Below are 15,707 nucleotides of genomic sequence, written 5' to 3'. Positions count from 1 at the left end.
AATCTTACCAAACGCCCAGCCTGCCATATCACTCTCATTGACTGATTTCTTTGATTACTGAGACTGTTATTCCTAAATATATTGGCCTCAATGTACAAGCCAGACCTGCTGTGAACAGTCATTACCTTCTCTAGCTACAGGAAGAGCTTCTGCCGTGTGTTCACTTTTCCTGCAAATTCCTCTAACATAGCATCTTCCTCCTATAATGGGACCTCAGATGTCATTTCTCTGGAATAAATAGTCATGTTCATTTAAGCTCATGCTCAGTTGCTTCAGTTGTGTCCGACTTTTTGTGACCCTCTGGACTGTAGCCCGCCAGGCTCCTCTGTCCTTGGGATTCTCCAGGCAAGAACTCTGGAGTGGGTTGCCATGCCCTCCCCCAGGGGATCTTCCTGACTCAGGGATTGAACTTGCTTCTCTTAAGTCTCCTGCATCGGCAGGAGAGTTCCTTACCACTAGAGCCACCTGGGAAGCCCTCATTTAAGCTTGTTAGTATGCAAATCGGAGAAGGCAATGGCACCCCACTCCAGTACTCTTGCCTGGAAAATCCCATGGACGGAGGACCCTGGTGGGCCGCAGTCCATGGGGTCGCTAAGAGTTGACACGACTGAGCGACTTCACTTTCACTTTTCACTTTTATGTATTGGAGAAGGAAATGGCAACCCACTCCAGGGTTCTTGCCTGGAGAATCCCAGGGACGGGGAGCCTGGTGGGCTGCCGTCTATGGGGTTGCACAGAGTCGGACACGACTGAAGCAACTTAGCAGCAGCAGTACACAAATATCCAAGAGCTGTTTTCCTGAGAGGGGGTTTTGGTGGACAACAGGAAAAAGAGAGCTAGTTCCAGGACAGGTGATGTTTCAGGTAGGGATGCAGTGAAGGGGATAGGAGTGGAGACGGGGAAGGAGTCAGGGGTTGGAAGATGGAGTAAATAGAGTACAGTGAGCATCACTTTCTCCACTATTTGTACCAAAAGTGACTCTGCATGGACCTGAGTTCTTCTAGCCTGCTGGATGAGCCTTTGCTCATTCTTCCTTAACTCCTTTTGATTTTTTTTTTTTTTTTGCTCAGAATTAAATAGCTGCCCTTTGACTTAGCTAAGATAGAAGGTTTCAGCCCTTCCAAGTTTCTTCTCTCCTGACTCTTAATTCTTAACCTTCAGTTGCCTAGTCATTTTATCTCACCTCTGGCTACTCTTACCCAGTGGGTATCTCTGTCTCTCAGTCGCTCTTAAACCGTGTTCAGGCAATGACTGTCCTTGTTTACCTTCATTGTATTGATGTTTAAGACTTGGGTATTCTATGCTTCACCTTGTAGGAAACCATTCATAAGCAAACTTAGACCCTGCAGAGTTAATGACTACTAACTTTCCTCCCAGGAATATTGTTTGCAATCTAATCAGGATAATCTAAATCAAAACAATAAATCTGATGGGGGAGGGATGAGTCAAATGCTTTCTAGAGTAAGATGAGAACCAAAAAAAGAAAAAGAAAAACAACTAATAAAGTTTCATGTAATTAAATTTTCAGACACTTAGCAAACTAGCACAATATTTCTAAATTCTGCATCTTCCACTTATAGAAGAGAGGATTCCCACACTCCTTTAAATAACAATAAACTATCCAACTCTAGAATCAGCCAAGTCAGTGTCTATAGACAGACCATCAGGAAGACAGAATATCCAATATCACATTTGTTGTTACTTGTCATGTTTAAACATGAACAGATAACATTATGGACTTGGTGTCCTAGACCAGGTTTGAATCCTAGCCTTTGCTACTTAATAGCTGTATGGTTTCTTGAGATCTCAAGAAAGTCACTTAATGTCTCTGTTTTAGTTGTCCTTTGCCGATTAAGAGACTATCGCAGCACTGAGTGGTTTTATGGGCTGGCTATTTGCACTGACCTTAGCCGAGTGGCCCTTCTGCTGGGCTTGCTTGGGTCCACTCAGGTGACAGTAGTCAGCTGGATACCTCCTGAGTCTGGGTCATCCCATAGCCTCACTGACATGGCTGGTGGTTATTGCTGGCTGTTGGCTGGGCTTGTCTCCACGTGGACTCCTGTGGTCCAGGCCTCCTCTTATGTAGTCTCAGGACAGGAGAATGAAAGTAGAAATTGTAAGGCCTCTTGAAGCCAAGGTTTGGAACTCCTGCAAAGTTACTTCTGCCACATTTTACTGCTCCATGTTGGTCACCAGGACCACCTAGAACCAAGGCCATGGAGAAGTGTACTCTCTTTGATGGGAGATGCAGCCACATCACATGGCAAAGGGACATGCTTATAAGAAGGGGAGGAATTTGTGGCTATGTTTCAGTCTATCACATTCAGAACTTATGTTTCTAAATCTGTAAAACGGAGCTAACAACTGTCAAACAGATTAGGGTCCTCAGGTTTTTCTTCTGGTCCTCATTTTCCTCATCCTGTCATTTTCTTCTCTATCAGGTTATGTCCTATGTTCTTTGTCTCCTTTCTCTGTGATTACTTCTTAAAGCTCTCTCAACTATGCAGGCCAACATTTTCTGTAAAGTGTCAGGTAGTAAATATTTCAGTCTTCATGGGATATATGGCCTTTGTCATAACTACTCAACTCTGCATTGTAGCATAAAAGCAGCCCTCAGTTCAGTTCAGTTCAGTCACTCAGTCATGTCCTACTCTTTGCGACTCCTTGAATCGCAGCATGCCAGGCCTCGCTGTCCATCACCATCTCCCGGAGTTCACTCAGACTCACGTCTATCGAGTCAATGATGCCATCCAGCCATCTCATCCTCTGTTGTCCCCTTCTCCTCCTGCCCTCAATCCCTCCCAGCATCAGAGTCTTTTCCAATGAGTCAACTCTTTGCATGAGGTGGCCAAAGTACTGGAGTTTCAGCTTTAGCATCAGTCCTTCCAAAGAACACCCAGGACTGATCTCCTTTAGAATGGACTGGTTGGATCTCCTTGCAGTCCAAGGGACTCTCAAGAGTCTTCTCCAACACCACAGTTCAAAAGCATCAATTCTTCGGCACTCAGCCTTCTTCACAGTCCAACTCTCACATCCATACATGACTACTGGAAAAACCATAGCCTTGACTAGACGGACCTTTGTTAGCAAAGTAATGTCTCTGCTTTTGAATATGCTATCTAGGTTGGTCATAACTTTCCTTCCAAGGAGTAAGCGTCTTTTAATTTCATGGCTGCAATCACCATCTAGACAATTTATAAATGAATGAGCATGGCTATGTTGCAGTAAAACTTTGTTTATAAAAGTGGACTATGCCATGAGGTTGATTTACCGTCTATCTGCTGATGACTTTCATTTCTTTAAGTCTACTCTCGACCGTTCACTTCATTGCAACAGGACTAACTTCCAAAACTGAATTTGATTGTTTCTCTCTCGCTTAAACCTCTCCAGTGCTTGCCATCGGGTCTGAAGGTAGAAATGAAATCCTGAACACAGTTTGCAAGGCCCTGTATGATATCACTTTACTCACCCCTGCAGGTTCATCATGCATCTGCTTCTTACTCTCTGAACAACATTCTCAGAGTCCCTGAACCAGTTCCTTGAAATAGCCATGCTGCCTGCATACTGTTTCCCTGCTTGGATGATTCTTTTTTTTTTTTTTGGCCATTTCTTTTAAAAAACTTTTATTGGCATATAGTTGATTTACAATGTTTTATTAGTTTCAGGTGTACAGGAAAGTGAATCAGTTATACATTTATATATATTCACTTTTTTAAATATTCTTTTCCCAAATAGGTCATTACACAATATTGAGTAGAATTCCCCATGCTATACAGTAGGTTTTTATTAGTTATCTATGTTATATATAGTAGTGTATATATATCAAATACAATCTTCCAATTTATCCCCCTTCTACCTCCCAGTTTGGTAATCATGAATTTGTTTACTATGTGAGTCTATTTCTGTTTTGCAAATAGGTTCATTTGTATTTGATACCATATGATATTTGTGTTTGTCTGCTTAGATGATTCTTCATATCTTCTTTTTACCTTGTTCCTTTTGACCCATCCTTCAGCCCTTAGTTCATCTCATTTCCTTTTGTCTGCAGAGAAGTCTTCTTGACCCCCAGATGGGATCCAGCTTTCCTATGACCAAGCACACTCAGCCTTCTGCAGTGGTACTCCAGAGTTTATTGATTTACTTATAAATGTTTATTTTATTTTTACTTGGCTGCACTGGGTCTTAGTCGCATCAGGTGGAATCTTCCACTGGGGCACGTCAAGTCTCTAGTTGTGGTGCGTGGGCTCAGCAGTTTCGGTGCATGGGCTTAGTTGCCTCATGGCATGTGGGCTCTTAGTTCCCTGACCAGACCTTGTCTTAGAAAGCAGATTCTTAGCCACTGGCACACTAGGGAAGTCCTACTCCAGAGTTTTATATTATTCAGTTATTTGTGATTAATTCTTGTGATAATTTGGATGATTGTTAAGCAAGTGTTTATTTCCCTTGCCATCCCACTGTTGATATCAACAACTTCAGATACGCAGATGATACCTCTCTAATGGCAGAAAGTGAAGAGGAACTAAAGAGCCTCTTGCTGAGAGTGAAAGAGGAGAGTGAAAAGCTGGTTTAAAATTCAGCATTCAGAAAACTAAGATCATGGCAACTCTTCCCATCACTTTATGGCAAGCAGATGGGGAAACAGTGTTAACAATGACAGATTTTCTTTCCTGGAGCTCCAAAATCAGTGTGGATGGTGACTATAGCCATGAAATTAAAAGACACTTGCTCCTTGGAAGAAAAGGATGACAAACCTAGACAGAATATTCAAAAGCAGAGACATCATTTTGCTTACAAATGTCCAGATAGTCAAAGCTAGTCAAAGCTATGTTTTTGCCAGCAGTTATGTACAGATGTGAGAGTTGGACCATAAAGAAGGCTGAGTGCTGAAAAATTGATGTTTTTGAACTGTGGTGCTGGAGGAAACTCTTGAGAGTCCCTTGGACAGCAAGGAGATCACAACAGTCAATCCTAAAGGAAATCAACCCTCAATATTCATTGGAAGGACTGATGCTGAAGACTGATGCTGGGAAAGAGTGAGGGCAGGAGGGGAAGGAATGACAGGATGAGATGGTTGGATGGCATCACTGTTTCAATGGACATGAGTTTGAGCAAAGTCTGGGAGATGGAGAAGGACAGGGAAGCCTGGCATGCTACAGTCCATGGGGTCACAAAGGGTTGGACTTGACTTAGTGACTAAACAACAAAATCCCATCGTGGGCAGGGTGTACTTCCCACCTCATTGGTTCTAGGTTTGGCCATGTAATAGGATGTCAGTGGATATGACATGAGCCAAGATCTGAACTGTGCTTGTAGGGTGGGTCTTCTTCTCTTGTAGCCCTGCCATTGCCTTCAGAAGAACATGTGCTTGGTCTTCTTTGCTGGTCCCAAAGAAATGAGATGCATGTGGAGCCAAGTTGCCCCAGCTGACCTGCATACTAATGAGTGAGTACAATAATAAATGCTTTGGGGTAGTTTATTTTACAGCAGTTGATGACAGATGGAATTATATCAGTCTCCCCCACTTCACTGAAACATCCACACAGAAAATAAATATGCTTGTTTTGCTCATTGTTGTATTCCTACTGCTTAGTACAGAAGGTGCTTAATAAATATGTGTTGAATAAATAGCTAATTCAGTGGGACAGTGTATGTATGTGGTGTGTATGTGAAAACATTCAACATATTCAGTTCAGTTCAGTTCAGTCGCTCAGTCATGTCCGACCCTTTGCGACACCATGAATCGCAGCACGCCAGGCCTCCCTGTCCATCACCAACTCCTGGAGTTTACTCAAACTCATGTCCATTGAGTCAGTGATGCCATTCAGCCATCTCATCCTCTGTCGTTCCCTTCACCTCCTGCCCCCAATCCCTCCCAGCATCAGAGTCTTTTCCAATGAGTCAACTCTTCACATGAGGTAGCCAAAGTACTGGAGTTTCAGCTTTAGCTTCATTCCTTCCAAAGAAAGCCCAGGGCTGATCTCCTTCAGAATGGACTGGTTGGATCTCCTTGCAGTCCAAACGACTCTCAAGAGTCTTCTCCAACACCATTGTTCAAAAGCATCAATTCTTCGGTGCTCAACCTTCTTCACAGGCCAACTCTCACATCCATACATGACCACAGGAAAAACCATAGCCTTGACTAGACGGACCTTTGTTGGAAAAGTAATGTCTCTGCTTTTGAATATGCTATCTAGGTTGGTCATAACTTTCCTTCCAAGGAGTAAGCATCTTTTGATTTCATGGCTGCAGTCACCATCTGCAGTGATTTTGGAGCCCCCAAAAATAAAGTCTGACACTGTTTCCACTGTTTCCCCATCTATTTCCCATGAAGTGATGGGACCAGATGCCATGATCTTCGTTTTCTGAATGTTGAGCTTTAAGCCAACTTTTTCACTCTCCACTTTTACTTTCATCAAGAGGCTTTTGAGTTCCTCTTCACTTTCTGCCATAAGGGTGGTGTCATCTGCATATCTGAGGTTGTTGAGATTTCTCCCGGCAATCTTGATTCCAGTTTGTGTTTCTTCCAGTCCAGCATTTCTCATGATGTACTCTGCATATAAGTTAAATAAACAGGGTGACAATATATAGCCTTGATGTACTCCTTTTCCTATTTGGAACCAGTCTGTTGTTTCATGTCCAGTTCTAACTGTTGCTTCCTGACCTGCATACAGATTTCTCAAGAGGCAGGTCAGGTGATCTGGTATTCCCATCTCTTTCAGAATTGTCCACAGTTTATTGTGATCCACACAGTCAAAGGCTTTGGCATAGTCAATAAAGCAGAAATAGATGCTTTTCTGGAACTCTCTTGCTTTTTCCATGATCCAGCGGATGTTGGCAATTTGATCTCTGGTTCCTCTGCCTTTTCTAAAACCAGCTTGAACATCAGGAATTTCACGGTTCATGTATTGCTGAACAGAGACATAATTGGACTTCAGCAGATGATGTTTTAAAATGGGTTAGGAGATGCTCTGTTGAATCTGTAGCTAACTCTCTTCTGAATTTGAAAATACTCTGAGCTTTATAACTCAGGTTTATGTGCAAGAAAAATGCCCCCTAGATCTATAATCAGCTGTGTATTGACTTTGCACTTACACACATTCTTTTAGCCACAGGAAATTTAAGATTATTAAGGAAAATAAAAAATAAATGCAAGTTCAGGAAGTTCTTTGCTAGTGTTACTTTGTTTTCTAATTTTAAATATTATTACTTTAAAGTGATAACAAAAAAAGCCATTTGGAGACAGGACAATATTATCACATCTGGAGAAACTTAATAAGATTAGGACAAAGGCTCCATTCTCTTCCTGATGCACATGTGCAGTTCTCATTAACTTTCATATTATCTCAAGGAAAATAGTAGAAAATGTCATGCACCATAAACATTCCATACAAAGGGGGTTAATTAATAGGCACATGTAGTTTTAATGCAGATGTTACTATTAACTATGGTAAGTGTTCTCTAATAGCTGGTGTCCACCGATAATTAATGCTCACCAATCCCCACAGTACCTAGAAAAAAATATAATACACTGGTGCAAATGACTGAACCATTTTTAATAATCCCAAATAATTTTGAAAATATTCTTAAGATTTATATATTTAAAGATTTATTGATTAGGCAAATCCTTAAAAATAGATATGCAATTTCTATAAAATGGTTTAAGATAAACTGAACACCAAAAAAAAAAATCACTTCCCAAATTTCCTTTATCTGCACAATACTAGGTGTGAATATTTGCCTGTCTTTCTAATACCAATATGTTATTTTAATACTTTATATTTACACAGACTCCAAGCCTCCTTTGAAAATAAAACTAATTCTTGAGAAAAGAGCTGTATTTTTCTTTCTCCACTCATTTTGGGTCATGCCATGCCTCGTCTATTGGATTTCTAACACTGTATATTTTTAAATGCTTATGTGAAGAAAGCATGATTACAAATATTAACAAGCCAAGTGTATGTGTGTGTAAACATGTGTGTGGTGTTAGAAAGTTAAATAATTACAGTTCAGTTGATAAATCTATGTATTTTGATGCATATTTAACTCTATTAGTCTCAAATTTTCCCTTGGCTTTTCAAAATACTGCATCTGATCATTTGTCATTTCTTTAAAGTAAGGTGGAATTCCAGATACAGAAAGGGACCACTCAGATCCCCACCTCAAGAAAGGAGTCAATGCCCAGCTGTGAGAAGTGTGGTTAATGATCACTTCTAGCCGTGACTCCTTGGGCACCCACAACAGCTTTACCCTGGGGTTCTGCAGTTGGGAAAACCTGTAGTTAACCAACAAGATGGTGATCCAAGGCCCTAACCATTTCCACCCAAGTGGCACTCCCCTAGTGGGCAATCTTTCTTTCTTGTTGAGCAGAGAGATGTTTTATCAGGTCCTTGTTACTGTCTGATGACTTCTGTCCAAGCTTTCCTCTTTACTTTCATGGAGACTACTCTCCAATAAGAACTTCCCTGGTGGCTCAGATGGTAAAGAATCTGCCTCCAGTGTGAGAGACCTGGGTTTGATCCCTGGGTCAGGAAGATCCCCTGGAGAAGAGAATGGCAACCCACTCCAGTATTCTTGGCTGGAGAATTCCATGGACAGAGGAGTCTGGCAGGCTACAGTCTATGGGGTCACCAAGAGTCAGAGACAACTTATTAACTCTTCCAATAAACCCTTTGTTCCCTTAACTTCTCAGTGTCTGCTTCCCAGAGAATTCACTAGCAAATTATATTTCAAGAAACTTGGGATCTGATTTGAGATCATAAAGGTAGAAAATACACGAACAAACAGTGATAACCAGACTCTGAGTTAGAGAGAATGAAGTAAAGGAAAAATGAGAAAAGAAGTTAATTTTCTAAGCTATAGAGAAATATTGGTGATAAAGAAATCAACAGAATAAAAAGGAAAATAGACTACTTTGACAGAATATGTGTATAAATGTTGTTCCGAACACCTCTTAAATATTGCCAAACTATCATATTTGAAATACATGTTAGGTACAGATTTTGTATTAAAAGGAAAATTTTTTGTTGTAGTGAAATAAATCTAAATGAGTAAATCCTATAAGCGGATCTACTTAAGACTAAGATATAATTTATAGTATGTACATGAGCAAAACTGTGTTAGTCTATGCTAATCTGAGATCAGGGAAATCGCCTCATTATTCTAAATCAAGTTTTTTTTTTTTTTGGATGTGGGTCATTTTTAAAGTCTTTATTGAATTTGTTACAACATTGCTTCTGTTTTATTTTTAGTTTTTTGGCCATGAAGCATGTGGTATCTTAGCCTCCTGACCAGGGATCAAACCCAGAGCCCCTGCTTTGGAAGGCAAAGTCTTAAAGACTGAATCACTATGGATACGTGCAAAATGTCAAGTTTACCACATACATTTCCACAGATCATACTTTGAGAAGCATTGTTATTGTCAGTGTGGGCTGCTGAATACAATTCTGTTTCGAGATGAGGAAGAGATCAAAATGCAATAAAAATTTATCTCTAATGCTCAACCGAAGTAGGAAAACAATGGAGAAAAAAAATCATACCCGATATGGCCCTGGGTAACAATGGGAGAAAATGCAACAAAAAAGCATGCATATGTTTGCAGTTACTTTAAGTAGTTTTCAAATATTTTCATACAAAATCCCTTTGTTGTGATGCATTTGCAGTAGTTAACTCAATGTGGAGTAAGTTGAAACATGTGTGTGATACCGTTAGTGCATCGGGTAGAAGCAGGAAAAATAGTTGACTGATTAAGTGTACTGTTCTGAGGGCTAGCCTAGAAGGGTACCATTAACTCCTTGACTGCCACAGCTGAGCTCCTATTGTCAGCTTTTCAGGGCCAAGTTTCAGGAAAGGGGAGTGTGGGTGTCCAATACAAAGCATTCATAGGTGATAAAAATACTTCCCTGCACAGTTGAGCTTCAGCCCAACATTTTTATTTGTTCCTATTTTTATTTCAAAATAAAGCAACTTATAATAAAGCAAAGAACAAAGCTTTCTAAGTTTTAAATGGAAAAGAGTTTCAGAAAGAATCTTTCTGGGTGGGCAGGGGTGGTTATTGACAGAGACTTTCATCAAACTTTAGTCAGACTCCCACCCTTGGGCTTTGTCCTCAAGAACAAGAATCCTGCTACATCCATTTCATCAGAATCTCCCTCCCTTGATATTCACTCACCCTTGATGTTTGATTATTGTCTTTATCCTCCACCATTCCCCAGGTGATGTCTGACCACCCCAGCCTGCCTTCAGCAAGACTCTTGTCAAGTTGATTTTAGTCTAAATCTTCCCCATCTCTGAAGTTTCCTCTTGGTAATTTTCTTTCACTGTTACCCATGCTGCTCCTTGGCTATGTTGACTTAAAAAAACAGCACAGTGTGAGAGCTGCAAGTAAAGTTTTATTGGGATTAAAATGAGGATTGCAACCTGGAGACAGCACCTCAGGTATCTCTGAGCAACTGCCCCAAAGAGATGGGTGTGGGGAGGTCAGTATACACGTGATTATATGTGATTTTGGGCGAAGGGAAAATACACGCAATCAAGTACATATTTTTCCAGAAGATTTCTGGTGGTCTTGTGAAGCTTGCTGGTCACAAGGGACAGGCGTTACCACGAAGGATTTTAGTGCTTTGCAGATAAGAGGAGGCACAAGAATTTGGACTCATAAGATTGACTCCTGAAAACATCTAATTATCCGAAGATCTGTCTTGCCAGTTTTCCCCCCGAGCACAGAATGCCTCATTTCTTCTCTAAACTCTGAACTCCTTTCAGGGGGTGTTGAACACCAGCTGCTGCAGAAGCACAGGATTTAATCTTTGTAGAGGTAGACGGCAAGTGCCCGTGGCAAGTGCCACTTGGTAGCTGACAGCTATAAATCCCCACTTTTGCTTGTTGTGTTCGAAACTGAGCTGGTCTCTCCTTCCCTGCAAGACCCTTATTACAGTGGTCCCTTCTGGAATAGTCTTCCTTAGTGTCTTTAAGAAACATCGGAATTCTTTTCTCTTTAACAATATAAATAAATTTCCTTTTTCTTTCTCATTGAGATTTTCTGAAGCAAGCATCTGTACCTTTATATCTCCTCCCCCTTCTGCGCCAATCCTTCTTGTGTAGCCATACTTGCTAATGTTTATTTAAGGTGGCCATGTTTATAATGGATATATGTTTACTTACTCTGGTTCACCATACTCTGATGTTATTTGTCCTCTTCCACTGGTGGTCTCCTGAGTCAGTGAGAAAGAAAGGGTAGAGCTAGCTAGCGGATATTAATTGCACAAAGTTCCTGGCTGGCATCCTAACTGATTTAAGCAGTGGGGAGCAGACAACTGTCACTGACAAGGATGTGACAGATGTGTGGACATTTTCTGTCAGGCATGTCATGATGGGAAAAAAAGTCTGAGAACTAACTAGCTGACAAACTTCTGGGATGAGTGTGCTGTTCTTACATATGAATTCTCCTAATATGTTATGGCCTAGGTAATGACTTGGGGAGTGACTCTGCCCACAGCAGGCATGCTGGTCAGCCTGGTGCAAAAGCATTTAGCTTATTGAAAACCAGCTGAGGATTTTGTGGAAAGGGGCTGGAAGGAGAGAGACTGCAAAAGTGTGCAAGTGTGGGGCAGGAAAAGAATCAGCAAGATCTGCTTACTGGGGACCCATTATACTTACAGAATGAGTGATGTTTTACGAGTAATTTCATTCTGCTAATGGTTCAACCCAGGAGAGCATCCCGGCTCCACTTATCGGGAGGGAAGATCCCAGCATGCACTGTGCTTTCTTGCTCTAGTGGCCACTGAGGAGATGTCTCAGTGGTTGAGACTTTGTCTTTTGGTAGATGTGTCTTTTCTCAGCAAAAGCAAGCAGAGCAAACACCTTCCTGCTTACTGAAAGTGTTATTTGCTCAGTTGTGTCTGATTCTTTGTGACCCCATGGATTGTAGCCCACCAGGCTCCTCTGTCCATGGAATTCTTCAGGCAAGGATACTGGAGTGGGTAGCTATTTCCTTTTCCAGAGGATCTTCCCGACCCAGGGTTTGACCCCAGGTCTTCTGCATTGCAGGCAGATTCTTTACCTTTTCAGCTACGAGGGAAGCCCTTCTAAGTTTTTTGCAAATGTGGTGTTTGTATAGTTCCCATTGTAACCAAATCTCTTTCTACAAATTGTGTTTGGAGACCAGTGTGTAGAGCAGGATGTAGGGCAGGAGATAGAAGCATGTGCATATTTTCTAGCCAATATGAGTGATATTTCTAGAAATATTATAAAGGGATACATGTTCCTGAAAACAGCAGCCTGGGCTCTTAGAAGCTTTAGAAGTTGGTATCAGAACTGCAAGTGGGGATTGTCTAATTTCTTTCCAGGCTATTTTGACTCATCCTTGGTCTGAACAGCATCACTGGGTTGGGTACACATTTCAAGGACAAATGACAAGCTTATTATTGCAGCAGTGGTACTGGTGAGTGAGTCAAATAAAAGGCCATCATTTATTCTGGAAAGGAAGGAGGAAGAGGAAAAAAAAATCTATAGACAGTTTTTCCCTTCCTCTGTCCTTGGAGTCTTTTACATGCCAATTTCCTATCTAAAGGTGCCAGGCAACTCATTTGGAGTTATTAAATGCAAGCTCGAGCTTGTTGTTTGCATAAATGTGTGGTGCTATGTGATAGAAGCCTAAAGTATAATTTAGGTTGTTGCTTCTAGCGTAGACACCTGAATTGGTAGCTTTTCTTTTAAAAACAAAAAGTAATTACACATTGGTACGTGTCCCTATTAGCAGTTCAGTGATAGTTATAGGGCGAGAGGCATTCAGGGGGAGAAGTATGATCCCATGTATTAATATTCATGAGCTTTGTAGACACACTCACTTTCTGCCCTTAGAAATGAGAAAATGTAATGAACACATTTGCAAGGTTGAGATGGTCTACGGCTGTAAACGAGGTAATGCCAAAACAATTAGATTGTAAATGAAAATTGCAGTAGATCAACATGTTGGCTAGTCTATTCAATAGCTACAATTAACTTTGAATAGTGTTTTTCCACCAAAATGAATTCAGAGCTCTTAGTCAATCAGTCAATAGCATTTTTTTCAGTTTCATGGTAGTACAGGGGGAGGTAGAGGTGGGCAAAGGCAGTTCAGATCTATGCATACAAGGCACTTAAAAATACTAGATGACTGGCTGAAAGCTCAGAATCCTTTGAGTCCTCAGATCAGATTTTGTTTAGACCACACTTCAACTTAATCTCTAATTTGTTTAACCCCTAATTTTTAAAGGTGTTCTGAGTAAAGGAAAATTGAAAGAAAGCAAGGGTTTTGTGTTTCATCTTTCAATATCTGATCTAGTCTAATTGATACCTAGATTTTGTATACCTTTATACATTTATCCTCATATCTGGTCTTTCATTAAGTCTTACTGATTTTTCCTTGTTAAAATGTTCTCCCCTTTCCCTTTCCTCTTTTTTCATTGACATGTAGTTGATACACAATGTGGTAATTACAAGTGTACAGCAAAGTGGTTCAGTAATGAATATATATTAATATGTATATGTATATGTGTGTGTGCACAACTGACTTTCTCCTTCCACAAGAATGTCACAGGTAAGTACAACAGCACTTTATGAACTCACAGGCTTTTTATCAGACTCTTCAAACAGACTCTTTCCCCTTCCATTTAATCCCATACAAAGCAAGTAATTGAGAAAATTTAACCTGCATTCAAAGCTATAGCCTTGAATATAAAAGGACTTGTCAGGAGAAGAAGGGAGCAAATTCTAATGGTGAGCACTGAGGAGTAGACCAAGGCCTTCATTCTTGGCAGTAATGTTAGCAATTCAATGACACTGATGACTGAAGAGTTACTTCTTGAGCCTTCCTTGACGGCTCCCACATTATGTTGTTTGTATTAGTGGTAGAGAACCATGCAGGTGGTTTGCAGTCTGCTTTTTAAAAAATATTGATAAGAGTGAAATCCGAGTAACCTCTGATACTCTGATCTATCGTCTTCATGTTCTCATTTCAGGACACATTTTCCAAAACGTCTTTAGTATTCTTGATGTTTTTCTTTCTTTTCCTCTTAATTTTGTTTAGCAAAGCCAGAAGCTAAACCTTATAACCTTAATGAAGCAAGGGTGAATTTGGCAATGGACACTACTAACCTTAAGAGAAACGTAGTGGATGTTTCCACTTCCAATATTTCCATTATTGTTGTTGGTGTATGTTGGGCAATTTTAAGGTAATAAAGGTGTAATGAACTTTCTAAATGAAGCTGCCTTTGCTTATTGCTCTGTGAGGAAAAAAAAATGGAATTAATTTGGAAGAATCGAGACTGGCCTCTGTCTCTCACATATACTCACTTGCTCCTACTCTCATAGATGACCAGTATCCCCTTTCTTCCTGAAGACTTATCAACTTCAAATCTTAAGCCTATGAAATTACACTTTTGTCTTGCTGCATATAACCTGCTCCCTCCACTGTGAAAAGACAGATTCTTATCTTCACCTTAGAAGAAAAAGAAAGATAGCTGGATTTCCTCTAGGAAAGGGTGAGAGGTAGAAAAGCTGATTTGCTAAAAGGATGGAGAGAGGCGTTGAATGGATTTCCTCTCATTCAACTCTAGGGTGAGCATGGTCCCTTCCAGATGCTTGAGAGGTATTCCAGAGGAGGGATGGGCCTTGCACTCCAGGTGAAGAGCCCCGCAGAGCCTAGGATAGAAAACTCAGATAAAGCCTGAATTCTGCGCCTTCCAGTTTCCTGAAGAGAATCCCTTTGAAATTGTCCCCTCTGAAAATGCCAGTTAGACCTAGCTAACTTGATTATCGGGCTTCCCTGGTGCTCAGCGGTAAAGAATCTGCCTGCCAATGCAGGAGTAGGTTCGATCCCTGGGTCAGGAGGATCCCCTGAAAAAGGAAATGGCAACCCATTCCAGTATTCTTGCCTAGGAAATCCCATGGACAGAGGAGCCTGGTAGGTTTCAGTTCATGGGGTTGCAAAAGGGCCAGACAAGACTTGGAGACTAAACAATAAACCTGATTATGAGATGTAAACCGAGTTTGTCTTTCCTCTGTCTGAGAGCATCATTTTTGCAGTTTCAGAAGCTGTCATTTACATACAACAAAGAATAGAGTTCTAGATTTTGGCTATGAGAGGGGAGATTTTTTGTTCAAAAGCTCTGAAACGGCATTTTTCTTCTAGAAGGTGACTTTTCTCTGATTAACGATACACTGCTTCTGGGGCAATGATATCTCAAATGACTCCCTAGACATTTTCTGACACCACTGCCAAAGGTGGCAGAAATTGAAGTGACCTCATCCTTACTACTTTTCATAGTTCATACGGAACTCACCTTACTCTGCGTCCTCCTCATACATGACATTTAACAATTATATGTCTCCTGGACCCCTGGTCTGTGTTAGATGGAACTCTTTAAAAAAGAGATAGAAACCCTGACTCAGTTCAGTTCAGTCGCTCAGTCGTGTCCGACTCTTTGCGACCCCATGAATCGCAGCACGCCAGGCCTCCCTGTCCATCACCAACTCCCAGAGTTCACTCAGACTCACGTCCATCGAGTCAGTGATGCCATCCAGCCATCTCATCCTCTGTCGTCCCCTTCTCCTCCTACCCCCAATCCCTCCCACCATCAGAGTCTTTTCCAATGAGTCAGCTCTTCGCATGAGGTGGCCAAAGTACTGGAGTTTCAGCTTCAGCATCATTCCCTCCAAAGAGAGCCCAG

Source organism: Bos javanicus, chromosome 2, assembly GCF_032452875.1.
Source record: "Bos javanicus breed banteng chromosome 2, ARS-OSU_banteng_1.0, whole genome shotgun sequence".
NCBI lineage: Eukaryota > Metazoa > Chordata > Mammalia > Artiodactyla > Bovidae > Bos > Bos javanicus.
This window is presented reverse-complemented; position numbering follows the sequence as displayed.